The sequence below is a fragment of the Astatotilapia calliptera genome, unplaced genomic scaffold, assembly GCF_900246225.1.
Source record: "Astatotilapia calliptera unplaced genomic scaffold, fAstCal1.2 U_scaffold_206, whole genome shotgun sequence".
Taxonomy (NCBI): Eukaryota; Metazoa; Chordata; class Actinopteri; order Cichliformes; family Cichlidae; genus Astatotilapia; species Astatotilapia calliptera.
The window spans coordinates 1-17,918 of NW_020535737.1; the positions used below are offsets into that span (position 1 = coordinate 1).

A 17,918-nucleotide genomic window follows, 5' to 3' on the forward strand; every position below is an offset into this window, starting at 1 on the left:
AAAAAAAGAGAGAGATAACTGGAGACATTTAAGGATGCAGGGACTGACAGAGACGGGGAGGACGTCTCATCGTGATGAGTAAAGTTTATCTTGCCTGGATGGGCAGCTCTCTGGGTGCTCAGCACCCCCAAAGCTCTGATCCTAGAATCGCCCCTGGTGGGAACTAGTGCGTTAGCGCAGTTAGCTCGTTAACGTGTTGACGCCGTCCAGCCGTATGGAGGACCACAAGAGCCACGCGCACCGAAATAAAGAAATTCTGTACTTAATTAATGAATTGTAGAATAAAATCTGTATTTGTAAATTCATTTTTGAATTCCAATTTAATAAACTGGTTTTTAAAACGCTTTTTAAGTCTTCATTTCAAAAAACATTTTCGAATTGCACTTTAATAAACTGCACACACTCTAACAACATAACAATATAATACTATAACAACATAAAGACAGAAGAAGCAGAAGGATAGAAATAAAGTCAGGAATGGGGCAATGGCAATATTTTCTATATACAAGGGGAAAAACTGTACAGCGTTTGTAGTTCTCTTATAGTATTGCACATTTTTCACGGACCTGTTACAGAAGTCTGTTGTGAGTATGTTGCACATTAGTCAGTGAATCGATCGTACATTCAAAATGAGGTGAAGTAGTGCAGTGTTTATTTTAAGTGTTCTGTGTTATTGTTTGCCATCAGTCTGACTGTGGCATATTCAGTGTTGTGTTATCAGGGGTTCTTCCAAAAGTGCAGTATTCATTCCTTGGTTCTGTCCGTGTTGAGGATGAGGTGAAGAAGCTTCTGTGATGAAAAGAAACTCAAAGAAGTCCAGACGCTTTTCTCTCCATCCAGACAGATGGAGCACAGAAACTGATCTTCAGATCGCAGATTGCTGGCAGCAGACATGTCTGCACTCTGAGGGAGAAAGATGAGAAACATTTGATTCAAAATTCATTTTAAATTTCATTTTACAAAGAGAGAAACAAGCGTCAGTAGTCTGAGGAGCTTGTGTTCACTGATCCAGTCTCTACACCATGTGGACACAACTTCTGCAAAACCTGCATCAGTCAGCACTGGGACATGAGTCAGAGCTGTCAGTGTCCCATGTGTAAAGAGACTTTCTACACTCGACCTCAGCTGAGGGTCAACACCTTCATCTCTGAGATGGTTGCTCAGTTCAGACGTGAAGCTCAGCAGAAAGCCAGCAGCAGCAGCTCAGAGCAACAAGCTGCCAAACCAGGAGAAGTTCCCTGTGGACTTTTTGGTCGACTCCTTTGCTGTCTTTTACTTACTTAGTCCTGGATCATCAGAGGCTTCCTGTCCTCTGTGGTGCTGACAGCGGCGTCTTTGTGTAGGACGACAAGATGTCAGGATGACATTTCTATTCTTCTTGGGAACTTATGACACAAGAGTGTGTGTGTCAGTGAAAGCACATTTGGATGAGAGTCCTTCCTCTGGTTGATACCAGCTGAGGGGGAAGTTCAGGCTTGTTCTTCCTCACTGTCCCTACCATGGTGAGCTTTCTTTTCAGCAGCTCCTGACCACCTGTCTCCTGAAGCACCGTGCACTTGTGGATTACCAGCTTCTGCAGTCTTTTCCTCAACACTAACCCTCATATAGTGTGAATGATGTTGTGAAGCTGGTTAGGGTTTAGAATGTACGTGGTTAATGATGTGCTTTTGAACACACCATGTGTGAAATAGTCCCATGTGACCCCGTGGGGAGCTGTTTATCTTGTGCCTTGTTTCTCTCCTGTTCCCACCTGTGTTTTTCCCTCTGAAGAACTGGTAACCAGTGTGAAACGTCAGGGATGCTCGATCAGACCAGTGAGAGCAAACAAACCCAGCCCTCCCAGCTTATGGTTTAATCTTTATTGGGGGAGAAAACTTTTTAAGCCCTAATTTTGACAGGGAGTAGAGTCTTTGAAGCCTTTTCTGGATCCTCAGAGGGGATGAAGGAGGCAGAGGAGGAAGCAGAGATCGGTCTGTGTTTCATTGTAAGATAGAGACCTGGACCATTCTGGGAATGACAGCCGACTTTGGCCCATCGGTGGAGGATCTCATGAAGAGAGACGGCAGGGAGAAGGACAGTGTTTCATCGATAACAGCTCCAACACCTACAGTGTATATAATATATACATCAAAGTATATTTGCTATACTTAATGTATATAACATCATGTTCTTCTGTCCCCTTCACAGTGCAGGAGCGTGTCAGGATAGATTTCACTGCGTGTTGTATTTGTATAACTGTGCATGTGACAAATAAAGAAACTTGACTCTAATCAGCACAAACGAGGCTCTGACACATGGATTGTTTTTATAGTTGATCTAAAAGGATTAACCCCAAAATGTGAAAACAAGACCATCAACAGGCAAGACAGAGCTGACAATGTTACTGATGTCTGTCTGTAAATAAAGGGTGAGTGGAAACTAAAACTGGGGTTGGGAAACTTGCTGTGATCACTAACAGCTGCACGAGTTCTGGAGTCACCAATAAAACAAAAAGTATAAAAAAGGTTTAGCAAGCTCAGCATTACATAGATAAGGGATTAGGTGGGGAACACTTTCAATGCAAACCCAGGATGAGAGCACGAGGTGAGGCAGAGGAGGAGCAGGGAAGTGATGAAGGAGGACCAAAAGGATTCTTCTGTATCTTTGGGTTTGCAGCAATAAGCAGGTGGATTTTTAATGTTTCTAACTGTTTGCACAGTTTCCGTGCTGTTATTCTTTAGCTTTGGGGCCGTTTTATAATAGTTTTGTCTGAGGTGTTTAAGCTTCTATTTGTTCATCCACAATATTGTTTAGCTGATTCTATACGAGCTCGTTCCAGTTCTTTCAGTCAGTCTGTTGCTTCTCTCCCGATCATTTTCCCTGTTCCTCATAAATCCCAAGGGTGGGGCCCGTGGGTCCATGTTAGAGTCTGGACACATTTCCACCCTGAAAAGAAGAAATGACATTCAGTTACCTTTGTGTGCAGCAGAAATGCCTCCTGGGTGCACTGGAGATAGAAAAGCACATTCCTCACTTATTTTAAAGCTAAGCTCGGGTAATTTTATATGTGACTTTTTCTATCAGGTGAACAAACTGTGCATGCATATGTGACCTCTGTGTAGTGTCTTCTCTGGTCTGCATTCACAACAAAAAGGCAATGGTTAGAATGCTCTCTTTTTAATGTCGTGGGCAATCAGCACAAAATCTCGCAGGAATCCTCCATTATTCTGAGGATTACATTTCCACTTGCAGTGTGATCGTATAGTGGTAAATTTATACAACCAAAATAGAAAAACTTCAACACCATTAACATTGCATGTTAAATTTCCCAAATGAAAGGAATATAGAAATATATTTTAAAGCTGTACATGAAACAATGTAAATTCTCTAAACAGTGTGGCACAGTCACATACCTGCATTCACAACAAAAAGGCAATGGTTAGAATGCTCTCTTTTTAATGTCGTGGGCAATCAGCACAAAATCTAAACGGGAAAGCAACAACAGAGTTAGCTAACTATGCTCCCATTTTGTTTCCTCTCCTCCCAATAAAGAAATCTCACATAAACGTGCACTCAGTTCAACATAAAGACTGGAGAAATGACCCGCAACAAATGATGTATAAACAACAAAAATAATCGGGTCAGACTGTATTACTTTAACAGCCTGCGATATGATTTTTCCTCCCCACGACATTTGCGCATTCCTTACCTCGCAGGAATCCTCCATTATTCTGAGGATTACCCAGAATCCCTTGCCCTTTGTGAATATTGCAGGGTCACTTTTTCGACAGTAGGTGGCGCCAATGTCCCATTTAGCGGGATTTAACTTCAACTCTATTTAACTATGTTACACACACCCCCCTTAAATCCTGCTAAATTGGGGCATGACAACAGAAAAACAGAAACTTCCAATGCATAAAACATAACAGTGTGACCGTGGGAGCACAAGATAGTTCAAGTCAGTTAAAAAAAAACTTTCCATATGGAATAAGGCAAGCAAGAGAGCGGCCAATTCCCCTGCCAACCCAGATATGAAAGATGCCGTATACACCTCCCATAATGTGAACATTGCTCCACGCAGGTATTACCCAAAACGTTCTGAGTAACAGCACATTTGCAAAACGGCTAGTAATCTATCCTGAAAACATATTTCGCACAAATGAAAACAAGGAGTCAACTGTCGACACTGAATCATCAACCTGTTGTTCATTGATCTCACAAATGAGACGTGTTGGAGGTTTCACAGGTCTACCTGATCTACTACAAAGAGGTGGTGGCTGTGTACGCACTACACGGTCCCCTGTACTCAGTCGTGTGTCAGTCACAAGCTCAGGGGAAAGGACATGTGGAGCATCTCCCGCCAGAAGCTGCGAGGAGGCACTCCGGGACACAACAGATTCAATAGAGGGGGCAGGGGAGGGCAACCGGGAAACCAACGGGTCACACCCAGCAGGCGGGGCCATAGTCGATTCTGCCTCAGAGGTTGGGACGCTGAAAGCCGCACCAAGAGAACAACCAGGTTGACCAACCGCAGAGTCCCTGTCACTTGCTTGGTCCATCTGCATGAGCCAGCGAACCGTCTTCGTCTCACCATCCTGCACATCACCTGGAAGTTCTGGTTCACCTTGTCCACTATCCGCAACCGAGGGGCAGGTTGACACTGGTATGCACTCGTTTCCTGCAGGAATGAAACTCACAGGAAGTAGTAGGTTTCGGTGAACAACTTTTTCCCTGAGAGTCACAGGGTCTCTGATGTGGTACACATTGATGTCAGGTTTCACAGACACCACCTCAAAAACTGTGGATTCCCATTTGTCAGCGATCTTCCTCTTTCCTCTCTCACCACGATTAGCAAGCAAGACTCTGTCACCGACTGAGAGGGGCGCACCCTTAGCCTTGCGGTCATAATTCTTCGCCTGGCGAGCCTGGGCAATACGGCTGTTCTGCCTGGCAATGCGGGCAGCCTCAGACAGGTCACGCTTCAAATGGGCGACAAATTCACCGTGGTCAACAACGGCACCATCAGGGAGAACATGCTGGAAAACAACATCAACAGGCAGATGAGGAATTCTCCCAAATACGAGAAAAAAAGTTGCGAAACCTGTTGTTTCATGTTCAGTGCAATTGTAGCAGAACGTCAACATCTGAAGCATTTGCGGCCACCTGGCTTTGGATTGAGGGGGCAAAGCCCGTATCATATTTCCCAAGGTCCTGTTGTATCGCTCGACAATACCATTCCCCATTGGGTGGTAAGGAGTGGTGTGTGATTTCTGGATGCCAGCCATGTCCAGGAGCTCCTTAATGAGTTGACTCTCAAAGTTGGCTCCTTGATCAGAGTGTATACGTCTGGGAAAGCCGTACACACAGAAAAAGTCATTCCACAGGCGGCGAGCAACCTGCTTGGCAGACTGATTCTTACAAGGGAATGCATGCGCTAATTTGGAAAAATGGTCTGTGACAACCAAAACATCAACGCACTTCTTGTCAGTCTGTTCAGCAGTCCAGAAGTCGATGCAGACTAGCTCCATCGGTTCAGTGGTACAAATGCTCTCCAGTGTGGCACGGTCATTCGGCTCTGGGGTTTTCCCAACCACACAACGAAAACAGCCTTTCACATGATTGATGATGTCACGCTCCATCCCTGTCCAAAAGAATCTCTGCCTTGCAAGAGACAGGGTGCGGACTTGGCCCTGATGACCCGCCGTATCATGGATGCCTCGGAGAACTTCAGTCTTCAGAGTGTCTGGGACAACAAACTGGTAAATCGTCACGTTCATGTTCCTGTCTTTCTTCACCTTATACAACATACCATCTTTAATCAAGAGTCTGGACCAATGTCTGAGTAATTTCATTACACCACGGGACTCGCTAGCACGTTCATGCCTGGTGGGCCTCTTGTGATGCCGGACATAAAAGAAAACTCTGCCCAAAACCTCATCTTGTTCCTGCAGGTTAGCGAGTTCACTTCTCGGCGTACAGGCTGGACGGGCAATAGTTGGGACTTGAGGGATATCAGATCCCACACCTCTCACATGGCTGATACCACCAGTGTCATGTGCAGCCAACACAGCAGAAACATCCTGTGACGAGAGAGAACCTTGAGGGTTAGCTAGGATAGTTGTAGCTCCTTCCTCAGACTGATCCACAACCAACTGGCAGTTTGCAGCACACCGAAACATATCCTGCACAGTCCCATCCACCAGACCGTGCATTTGGTTCAATAGGGCAGCATAAGGTTCAGTGACTAGCCTGTGGCCTATGCACGACTGGACAAATGGCTCTCTACTCAATGCATCCGCGACAACATTTTTGGTGCCAGGGACATACTTCAGTTCAAAACTGTATGCTGCAAGCTTTGAAACCCATCGTTGCTCACATGCATCTAACCTAGGCTTGGTTAAGATGTATGTCAGCGGGTTATTGTCCGTCCACACTGTGAAGTGGCTCCCTTTCAGCCAATGGCTAAACTTGTCACAGACTGCCCATTTCAGAGCAAGAAACTCCAAACGATGCGCTGGATAGTTTAGCTGAGAGTGTGACAGGGTCTTACTGGCGAATGCCACTGGTCTGGCGATGCTACCATCAGGGGGCAACTGTGAGAGGACGGCTCCAAGGCCGTCAAAGGAAGCATCAACTGCAAGGAGAAAGGGCGCAGTAAAATCTGGATGGGCTAATGTGACACTATGCACAAGTTCATGTTTTAGGGCCTTGAATGCTTCCCTGCACTCATCAGTCCAGTCAGCCGGAGACAGCTTCACGTGGCCCCTTTTAAATTTAGGCTTACGGCCTCTACCTCTCTTGCGTAGCGCAGCTGGTTCAGCCACAAGATCAAACAGTGGCTTAGCTTTTGCAGAGCACCGCTCGATAAAATGATGGTAGTAGAGAACCATCCCCAGGAAGGATCTGATTTTCCTTGCACATGGTGTCACCCCGTCAGACTCCATCAGGTCTGCTTCCTCCACATTGTCTATAGCCTGCACTTTACTTGGGTCTGTTTTCACACCCTCACCACATATGATGTGTCCCAGGAACTTCACAGACCGCTGAAGAAAGTGGCATTTCTTTGGTGCGAGCTTCAGGTTGTTGGCAGAAAGTCGTGAGAAAACCATCTGCAGACGTTCAAGAGCCACCTGTTCGGATGGGGCATAGACCATAAGGTCATCCAGATAACACAACAAACTTGTGAAGTTCTCATCACCAAAAATGGACATCATCATCCGCATAAAAGTAGCAGGACTATTTGTCAGGCCTTGAGGCATCCTGTTATATTCATGAAGGCCAAATGGGGAGGAGAATGCCGTGTATTTTTTGTCGTCCTCGTGGAGTCTGACATTGTAAAACCCCGATGTGAGATCCATCGTAGAAAAAAAAACATTCCCACCAAGTGCTGCGAGGGCGTCTGACTGATGAGGCAATGGATGTGCATCTTTAACTGTTCTTGCATTTAACCATCTAAAGTCATTGCATATGCGCAGGTCACCATTTGGCTTAACAACTAAGACAAGGGGGGATGAGAATTCACTCTGGGACTTACGGATTATCCCTGACTCCTCCATCTCATCTAGGGCAGTGCGAAGCTTCTCATAATGGCATGGTGGGACCCGTCTGTATGGCAGTCTGAAGGGCTTGTCATCCACCAGGCGGATTCTGTGGACAAAGTCAGCAGCCTCACCGCAGTCCATTTTGTGCCTTGAAAAGATGGACTGATACTGCTCAATGAGTCGCAGCAGCCTATCTCTCCATTCTGGGGAAACTTCACAGGACGAGAGGTCCAGGTCCTGCAGGCCCAAATCACACAAGCGCTGTGACATCTCCGCTTCTGATCTCGGTGCGGGCGACGAGTTCTGTGTGTATTGTGTACTGGATCGAATTTGAACAGGTTCAGGTAAGTCCTGCACAGAAAGACAGGGGGACACATCAGCAACCTTAGCATTTCTCCTGAGAGTGAGGGGCTTGTCGGAGGGATTCACCACTTTAACAGGGACCCAACCATCCCCAAACAAGGAAGTGACAACTCGCCCCACTAGGATCTGTGCAGGTTTGGATCGAGACTGAGTGGGTTCAATAATGACAGCACTTCCCACCGCTGAGGCATCAGGAGTAGGCAGCTTAGCCCACACTAAATGTTCAGACAAGGGCTGCAAGGTGATGCGTCTCTTAAGCTTTGCAGTGCCGAAACTTGGAGGCATTGCTCTGCCACCACAGTCATCAGAATAGGACAGCAAAGTTGCCAAATGAGGGAAAGCATCATCCTGGGTACCAACAGTCATTTTTAACTGTGAAATAAGCCACTTTATCGCATTGCTGCCCAGAATCATGTCATCAGCCTGGCCCGGAACCACCAGAACAGGAATCACCACCTTAAAGCCATATATTGACACTGTAAGATCATACATAGCAGAAGGCGTAACGAGGTGACCCCCACAACCAACAATGACAACGTCTTCAGCTGAACGTCTCTCAATATCAGGTATCGATTGTGAAAGTTTCTCATCAACTGTCTCACTTATGGTGCACGCCATAGAGCCACTGTCCACTAATGCTTTAAGAACTTGTCCACCACTAGTAGTCACTGCAGAGTAGAATAAACTATCAGTGTTTGAGAGCCTATGCAAGCCCTGTGCAATCAGTGTTTTATTTGGCGGGACAATGCCACTGTAAGTAGAATACAAAGTGTCATAATCATTAATATCAGTCACATCCAAGATGGGAGGCTTACTTGCTGGATCTGCGCTGTCCTCCCCTCCACGCAGATCGTTCAGTTTCCCTGATGACCACTGGAAGGAGTACACTTGCCCTCTGGGCAGTTACGTCTCGAATGACCAGGTAGGTGACACATGAAGCACAATCTGTTTTCCCGACAGTGCGTGAGTGTGGAGTGGGAGCTATCTCTGCAGATGGAACATGGTGTGTCATCTAAGCCCGGTATTCTCGGCAGTCGGGCACTCTGTCGCCTGGCATTAGCTCGAGCATAGCCTGGGCCTTGAAGCAGCACCTTCTCTAGCATGCTGATCAACCTCTCAATAGCAGAGCCATCCTGACTCACAGCTGGCCTCTGCTCATGGTCAGCCAAACAAGGAGTACCATTTGTGCTAACCTCTGCCTTATTCACATAGACACAGTTACCCGTCTGTGGAGGAGACTGGAACCCCTTACCCAGGTGATACTCATCCAGTACCTCCTGAACTTCACGAGCTGACCATTTATCACATGTTTTGGTTCTAAAAATAAGAGCCAAGTCTCTGCAGGGGCAGTGTCTGATGAACATGTGTGCAACCTCCACACCAGAGTTCTCAAAAGATTTCCCCTGCTCCTTAAGACAGTTGCCAACAACATCAGCAGCCTTGTTCAGCCTCAGCCAGTACTCATATGGATCCTCTCGGTCCTTCGGCAGGGTGGAATAAAAGTCAGCCAGGGGCACAGACGAGCACTGGGTGGAACTAAAATGTTTGTGCAGAAGTCTGTAGATAGCTTGTGGATTATGCTGGACATCAATTCCACCATTCCTCACACCAAATTTCACAACATCTTTTGCCCTGCCTCTCAGATGCATCAAAATCTCCTCAGCTTGGTTTTCTGGAAGAATGGCACTCTTCTTTATGTAACTCTGCATGGCTTCCTGCCACTCATCAACAGACAATGAGTCCGAACTCTCCCCCCGAAACACAGGTGGGTCTTTAACCTGTCGTGGAGCCACCAGCTGGACTTGAGAGAGATCTAGTGAGCGGCTGGAGGGGAGATCTGTTGTTTCATGCGCCACCTCAGGACATGTATATGTAGCAGATGCAGGGCTCGAAGTGTGCGGCGTAGTCAGGTGTGACAGAATGCTATCAGCCAGGCGTTGCCCAATTTGCTGCACAATGTCGCTCATTTGGTCGACTAGACTCACATCAGTTATTGGGGGGTCTGAGGTAGATGACTTAGTGCACTGTACTGACTGCGACTCAGCCACCAGCTCACAAGAACTATCTGCTGCTCTATGCCCCACCCGACAGTCACCCAGTGAAAAAGGAACAGTTGTGAACCCTTTGCCCCTACCCACAACAAGGGAAGTCACATTTGGGGTGTCATCAGAGTAACTTAGATCCATATCTAGCAGAATATTAATAGAGCTAAGGTGGACTTAATACAATATGGCAATATACAAAGCCAATATAAAAGTATGTCCAACAGTCCCCAAAGTTTGATTCCGTTACCCAACAGACTAAACAATAAGGAAGCTGATGCTCCACGATGATGCTGCGACGAGAGGACACCAGCCCGATTCAGCAGCGTCACGAACGAGTCACGGCACCAATGTGACCTCTGTGTAGTGTCTTCTCTGGTCTGCATTCACAACAAAAAGGCAATGGTTAGAATGCTCTCTTTTTAATGTCGTGGGCAATCAGCACAAAATCTCGCAGGAATCCTCCATTATTCTGAGGATTACATTTCCACTTGCAGTGTGATCGTATAGTGGTAAATTTATACAACCAAAATAGAAAAACTTCAACACCATTAACATTGCATGTTAAATTTCCCAAATGAAAGGAATATAGAAATATATTTTAAAGCTGTACATGAAACAATGTAAATTCTCTAAACAGTGTGGCACAGTCACATACCTGCATTCACAACAAAAAGGCAATGGTTAGAATGCTCTCTTTTTAATGTCGTGGGCAATCAGCACAAAATCTAAACGGGAAAGCAACAACAGAGTTAGCTAACTATGCTCCCATTTTGTTTCCTCTCCTCCCAATAAAGAAATCTCACATAAACGTGCACTCAGTTCAACATAAAGACTGGAGAAATGACCCGCAACAAATGATGTATAAACAACAAAAATAATCGGGTCAGACTGTATTACTTTAACAGCCTGCGATATGATTTTTCCTCCCCACGACATTTGCGCATTCCTTACCTCGCAGGAATCCTCCATTATTCTGAGGATTACCCAGAATCCCTTGCCCTTTGTGAATATTGCAGGGTCACTTTTTCGACAGTAGGTGGCGCCAATGTCCCATTTAGCGGGATTTAACTTCAACTCTATTTAACTATGTTACACATATTCACGCTAAAGTTAAATGCAGAGAAAGCGCAGTCTCTGCTTTCAGAAACAATTGGATTAGTTTCAATTGAGCGAACGGTTCAAACGTTACAGTGATTTAAAAACACGTTGCAAAAACCTGTTGGATTGTGAGTTTCAGGCATTAAATGCAATTCTACATCCGGACACTAGAGGGCGCAGAGCGCGATGGTGGTACCGAGCAGTGTTTTGGGGCGCAGAAGAAGAATTTCGCAGAAAGAACTTCCTGTTGTGAAGCTAACCCCAGCACAGCATGTGTGTCGTTTGTGTTCACGGTTTACAGAAGATTATTGTGTTTTCGTCTACTTGTTACCCAGGCTGACAGCAGCTTCACTGCCTCAGGTTAGTAAACATTACAATGAATGTGCACGGCGCACCTCACAGTACAGGCTGTTGTTCGGTCATTCGCACATCAGGATGCGGGTCATTGTGTGTACACTGTGGCTTTAGGCTGCAGGTTGATGGATGCTAATGCTAGCTGACTTGGCTAATGTAGAATACAGTGGAGCCCCGACTTTCACGAAAAGTTCAAGTTACGAAGGCACTGAACGGCAATACTTCTGCCCGTGTTACGGCAAAATGCCCGCGTAACGAAATCCGCTGGCTCTGATTGGCTGAGCCTTCAATGCCCACAATGCCTTCCGAATCATGTGACAACCCCTTGGCTTCCGTACTTGCGCTTCGCTGTTCCACTTGAACCACGCAGCTAGCAAAATGAAGCGTAAAGTAGGGCTGGGTATCGTCACTGATTTCTAGAATCGATTCAATTCCGATTCACAAGGTCCCGAATCGATTCGATCCACGATTCGATTTAATTCGATTTGATTTAAATCTGGGAAATTTTGACAGTCAGAAATATAATTCAGATCAGTACATTTACATATTTTTGTATCAATAAAAAGGAAGCTGACACACGCAAGACTTTATCACAGGTGTGAGCGTCACAGCAGATGCCTTTGTGTCAAAGTAGCTGAGGATAAAACACAGAAAAACATGAAGGTGATTTTCCTGTTCTGGGATTTTATAAAAATATTCTGCAGTACATCAAAAACGAAAGAAAACCATTAATCAACATATGAACATTACCTCTGACGTTACAGCGGTTTTATTACAGACACAGCGTTTTGCATTTTGAATAATTTTAAAAAGTTTAAATTTGTTCAGTATTGAACGGCAGAAATGAGGTTTACTTTTCGGAAGAATGTAAAAGGGAAAAAAACAGCGGCCGACAGCGCTGTAAGCAACAGTAGACTTGTGCGTAACAAGCAAGCGAATAATGAAGAAAGGGAAACTGTTCCTGAAGTATAGAGAGAGAGAGAGAGAGCTAGCTGCGCATCGCGATGGAAGCAAAACAGTAAAAGTGAATTCATGACGATGTTTATGTGAAGCGTTTGGATCTTCTTTTGCTGCTGGTTCGGTCAATATTGTTTGGAGAGAGATCAAACTAACAGCTTTAGAATCAGCGCATAAAGGGCGTGAACACAAAGCGCCGACCCGCCGACAGATCAGAATCAGCGAGCTGTCGGCTTTCAGCCCCGACCGTGAGAAAGGCGCCATCTAACTGATTCTGATCCGCGGGTCGCGCTGTGTGTTTAAGTCTATGTGCAGAGTCCCTGTTCCTGCTCTCATTTACTGTTTGGTGGTTCTTGAAATTTTGTGAGATGTCACCTGAGATTCTGGCATTTCGGGCAAAATAAATTTATATTAAAAAATCGATTCAGGATTTTAATGAATCGATTTTACGTTATCCAAGCCAGAATCGATTTTAATCGATGAATCGATTATAAAAACCCAGCCCTAGTGTAAAGTACTGTCGATGAAAACAAAGAGAGAAATTATTGATAAATATGAGCGAGGTGGGAAACTTTGTGCTATTGCACGCGAGTATGGCCGAAATCCTTCGACCATAGGAACAATTCTAAAACAAAAAGAAGTCATCAAAGCAGGTAAACCTTCAAAGGGCCCCACCATCATGTCCAAAAGGAGGACCCCCATACACGACGAGATGGAAAGGCTTCTCCTTGTTTGGATTAAAGACAAGGGAGAGACTGGCAATACCCCCACAGAGAAGACGTCCTCAATTTATAATGATTTAGTAAGTAAGGCAGCTTCCGATGAGCAGCCAACGGCATCGACGTCCTCGCAGGAGGCACCCCTAACCTCCCCAGAGTTCAGGGCATCGCATGGGTGGTTTTATCGGTTCAAGAAGAGGACTGGCAACCACTCCGTTGTGCGTCACGGCGAGGCAGCAAGTTCCGATCACACGGCTGCCGAAGAATTTGTTAAAAAATTTGAGGAACTTATAAATCAAGAAGGCTACATCCCCCAGCAGGTATTCAACTGTGACGAGACTGGCCTCTTCTGAAAAAAGATGCCGCGGCGTACGTACATCACCGCGGAGGAAATAAAGATGCCAGGCCACAAGCCCATGAAGGACCGTCTCCACCCTCGCCCTGTGTGCTAATGCCAGTGGGACTGTAAGGTCAAGCCACTCCTAGTGTACCACTCAGAAAATCCGCGTGCCTTCAAGAAACACAAAAACTTTAAAGGAGAGGCTCGAGGTTATGTGGAGGTCCAACCCCAAGGCCTGGGTGACCCGACAGTTCTTTGTCGAATGGGTCAACTTGGTCTTTGGCCCTGCTGTCAAGAAGTTCCTCGAGGAGAACGAGCTCCCCATGAAGTGCCCTCTGATCATCGATAACGCCCCCGCCCACCCCTCTGGCCTCGAGGACGATATCCTGGAGGAGTTCTCGTTCATCAAGGTTCTCTTCCTCCCTCCCAACACGACCCCTCTCCTCCAGCCCATGGACCAGCAAGTGACCTCTAATTTAAAGAGACCGTACACGAAACACATGTTCAAACGGTGTTCGGACATAACAGAGAGTACGCAGCTCAGCCTCAGGGAGTTTTGGAAAAATCATTTCGACATCGCTGCATGCCTCAAGTTGATTTCTTTGGCATGGCGGGAGGTGAGTCGTCGAACGCTAAATTCTGCTTGGAGGAAGCTGTGGCCTGATGCTGTTGCCCCTCGAGATTTTGAAGGCTTTGAGGGGGAACCTCAACCTGAAGTCAAGGTTGAGGAGATCGTAAATCTTGGCACTGCCCTGGGACTGCAGGTTGACGAGGAGGATATAAACGACCTTGTGCATGAACATTGAGAGGAGCTGTCAACGGCAGAGCTGCAAGAGTTGGAGGCGATGCTGCACTCATCAGTACGGCAACAATTCAGCGAGGAGGAGGCCGTCATACCATCGGCCGATATCAAGGACAATCACCCTGAAAAGAACTTTACCGCTCATGCTATAGAGCATTTTGTTGACATCTCCCACTTCAGATCCATTTTGAAAAGTAGACAGAGACAGACGTCGTTGGATAGATTTTTCACAAAGAGGCCAGCAACAAGTCAACCTTCAGGTGAAAGTGTGCCTTAGAGGGCGAAAAGCGATGAAAGTAGCAGTAGTGATTAGTTCAAAAACATAAAAATGCACAAAAAATGTAAAAAATAAATGATAAAATAGATTTTTTTTTAAATTATCTAAGTTTAAAAAAGTTTTAGTTTTAATGTTTAGAACGTCATGTACATGCAGCATATGTATGCATGCATACAGCTGACACATATATACACTTATTCCTCTAATTTTGAGTTATTGGTAATGTTTTTACCCAAATGCGATACTTCTTAAAATACAAGCAGACATTACAAAGAAAGCTGAAGTGTTACTAATTGTGTAAAAATGTCTGAATTGTTTTTTGTTGCCTTTCTTTTTTTACTTGTAGTGTTTTAGATGTCAGGGCTGTTGGTGGATTAAAACTTTTTGTTAATAAAAATAATGTTCTCTCTGGTCTTTAATGTGCACTTCAGTGTCTGTTGCACTACCTCCTGATGTTTAAAGCCTGATTAATCTTTGAATTAAAAAATCAACAACTTTACACCTTAATGTTATGCCAGTTTCCCCCGTGGTGGTGCTGTATGTATGCATGCATACGTATGCTTTCTTCAGCCTCCACCACCTCCGCCACCAAGAACTCCGTCTCCAGCCAGCATCTTCTCACTCAAAAGGCGCGATGGCTGCTTCGATTTACGAAAAACCGTCGGGAACAGATTAATTTCGTAAGTCGGGGTTCCACTGCAGTGTGTTGCTGTGACATTTGTGAGGTTCCCTCAGACACACTCCGCCAGTCTTGTTGCTGTTAACAACAAAATATTAAAAAATCCACCATCTGTTCCACCGTCACCAGTTAATCTGGAACACCGGGTGATTTAACGCTACTCCGTGCTCATACTTGGAAGTATTAGCATGTTATTGACTTGGATACTATATTGTTTTAAGCCTTTGTGAATGTTTGTTCATTTTAAAGTGAAAACGCCATCTGCTTTTGGCACAAAACTATCGAATTTGCAGCTTCGGTTAAGTGGGATGGTTTGTCAGACATCACTGTAACATCATCCTACAGTAGGACCGTTTGTCAAACAGTGGTTACATGATGTCTGGAGACTTTCTGGTTCAGTTTTGTTTGTTTAGCAACTTCTGCTCATTTACGTAACTGCTGTTTTAGTCATGGCTTGTTTTCTTTGCGTTTGCTGGTTGTAGAAATGGTTTCTATGAAGCGTTTCTTTTAGCTGAACGAACTGCTGGTGTGCGTGCATGTTTTATACATGTGCTAAATGTCTTTGTGCAGAACATTGTGTGCTTTGGAGAAACAGCAGAGGATCAACAAAGGTTCAGTTTTAAAGTAGGTACTGCTCGGTGTCCAGTGTAGCGACATAGCTAGCTTTGCATCATACCGAGACACGCTACTGGTGCTATAAAGTGATGTGCAGAGTTTGTCTCTCTCTTTGTATTTGCAGTCCAAACAACATGGAGAAAAACATTGTGTACTGCCTGCTGTGCAACAAGCCCCAGCTGTTCATTTGGAATCACCTGAGCGGAGTGTGCCTGAAAGACGGCACAGCACAGGAGAGGGAGCAAGAAGCTTCCAGAGCTAAAGCCTCCCAGAAGCTGTTTTCCAGGGAAGGTCGACTCTGGAGCTTCTCGGAGCTGCAGGAGTTTTGCAAGGACGCAACATCTTGCACCAAACTCTGCAGTCGTCTTCAGAGTCGTGGCTTTATCATCACAGACACTCCCCAAACCTGCCCAACACAGAGGTCTGATGAGCTTGTTGCCACTCTGGCCAGTCCAGCTGTGGCTCCGGTTGACTCGATCCATCCCTGATGGAGTCTCTCATAAATCCTTTGGCTGGACATTTGACTTGTCTTTATTTTTCCTTTGTTTGATGCTTTGCTTGGCTTTTGTTGTGTCTGACCTTTTCTGATTAAAAGAAAATTGAGCTCACAGGACACCATGTTGCCTCAGCTGATGCAGTCCTCTTTGCAATAATGTTTATTTCCAAAGGAATTTCTAGAAATTCAGAACAGTAAAATTCACAGAATGAATTAGAAGATAACTCTTATGTAGTTAAACTAAAATCCTCTGTGGGGGTTAGTATATAAACTCTTAACACCTAGTTAGCATGAATAAGTGTTGAATGATCAACTCCAGACAGATTTGGTATTTAACACTAAGTCAGAGTTAACGTTCCAACTCTCCAATAAGAGTTAAATTAACTTATAAAGACACTTTAAAAGAGCTGAAATCAAACCTGACAGTCTTCATTTGGACATGTTGGATTTGCTGTGTGGTAAGGCACCTGGGCCAGATGGCTTTCTGACTTTACAAAACCTTCCCAGAAGAAAGAATAATTCCACTTTTTAACATGTATGTAGAGGCATATCACACTGAGGCTCTCCACCCACTGTGAGACAGGCAGTGAGTACTGAGAAACCTGCTAAACCTGCAGAACACTCATCATTTAGAGTCTGACGGGGGTTGACACTAAAATACTTTAAATGTTTAGCATGAAGATCAGAGCCTTGGATCCCACATTTGATTCGCTTTGTACCAAAGCATCAAGGGTTTCACAATATAAGAAGGGTTCTCATATAATTCATGAGAGATGTGATGCTAACGATGCAGCTTTATTATCACTGGACGCTCGTCAGGCCTCGGACAGAATAGACTGGTCAGATTTATTTAACCTTCTCCCAAGATATGGATTTGGAAATCATTTTCTCAGATGGGTTCAACTTAACCCGTCACATTGGAGTGTTCCACTCATCAGGGGTGCCCGTTATCTCCAATGCTATTCATTCTGACTATGGAACCTCTGGTGATGACACTTACAATGAGAGCTGTACTATTTGGTTTCCAGTTAGGAGATCGAGAGCAGAGATTGGCCCTAGGCCCTAGACTGGCTGTCTGTTAGCCAAGTTGCAAAATTAATGCTACAAATGGAGCTATTTAGACGATTTTCTGGCTATAAATGATTCAAAATCCTCCTCCGTCCTATTCCTGAACAAGGATGAAAGGTTATGCAAAGTTTTTATATTGAGTCACGTCCTCTGCCTCCTCCAAAAGAATCCTTTCAGAAGTTAAACGATATCTTTAATTGGTTAATTTGGACTAACAAAGGTCCTAGATGAAGACTTGGCTTGTTGTACCTGCCATATGAAAGAGGGGGTTACAATTCTCTGATCTTAAACTGTATCACTGGTCTGCACAGGTGCGCTCAGCCACGCTCTATTTTTCCACTGAGACACCTGCAGCCTGGATAAAAAGTGAACAAAAAACAGTGACAAACCTTCAGTTTGATCTGCATCTATGCTCTGCAAGCTCAAAAAATAAAAAAATAAAATTATATATATATATATATATATAATTTTATTTTATTTTAAAGTTTCCACTTGACAGAAGTGTGTTTTTGTTTGAGATTCCCGAGGTTCGCACGGTGTCATCCTCCTGAAAAGGAAACACCTTGTGGCGTCAGGTGAGCTGCA

At 44.9% G+C, this 17,918-nt stretch overlaps 2 long non-coding RNA genes across 3 annotated transcripts; one reads left to right on the forward strand and one right to left on the reverse strand.

Moving 5' to 3' along the window:
* Positions 1–10,331: 10,331 nt before the first annotated feature.
* LOC113017810 (uncharacterized) lies at positions 10,332–11,017 on the reverse strand. The gene is made up of 2 exons (XR_003271582.1): positions 10,880–11,017; positions 10,332–10,653 (listed from the first exon to the last, which is right to left on the reverse strand). It is a non-coding gene; the product is annotated as an uncharacterized LOC113017810 (long non-coding RNA).
* A 218-nt stretch (positions 11,018–11,235) lies between these two features.
* Positions 11,236–16,384, forward strand: LOC113017811 (uncharacterized). 2 transcript variants are annotated; one of them, XR_003271583.1, is made up of 3 exons: positions 11,236–11,386; positions 15,725–15,778; positions 15,894–16,384. It is a non-coding gene; the product is annotated as an uncharacterized LOC113017811 (long non-coding RNA). The 2 variants fall into 2 exon arrangements; XR_003271584.1 differs by lacking the exon at positions 15,725–15,778 and having other exon boundaries at positions 11,240–11,386.
* Positions 16,385–17,918: the final 1,534 nt, after the last annotated feature.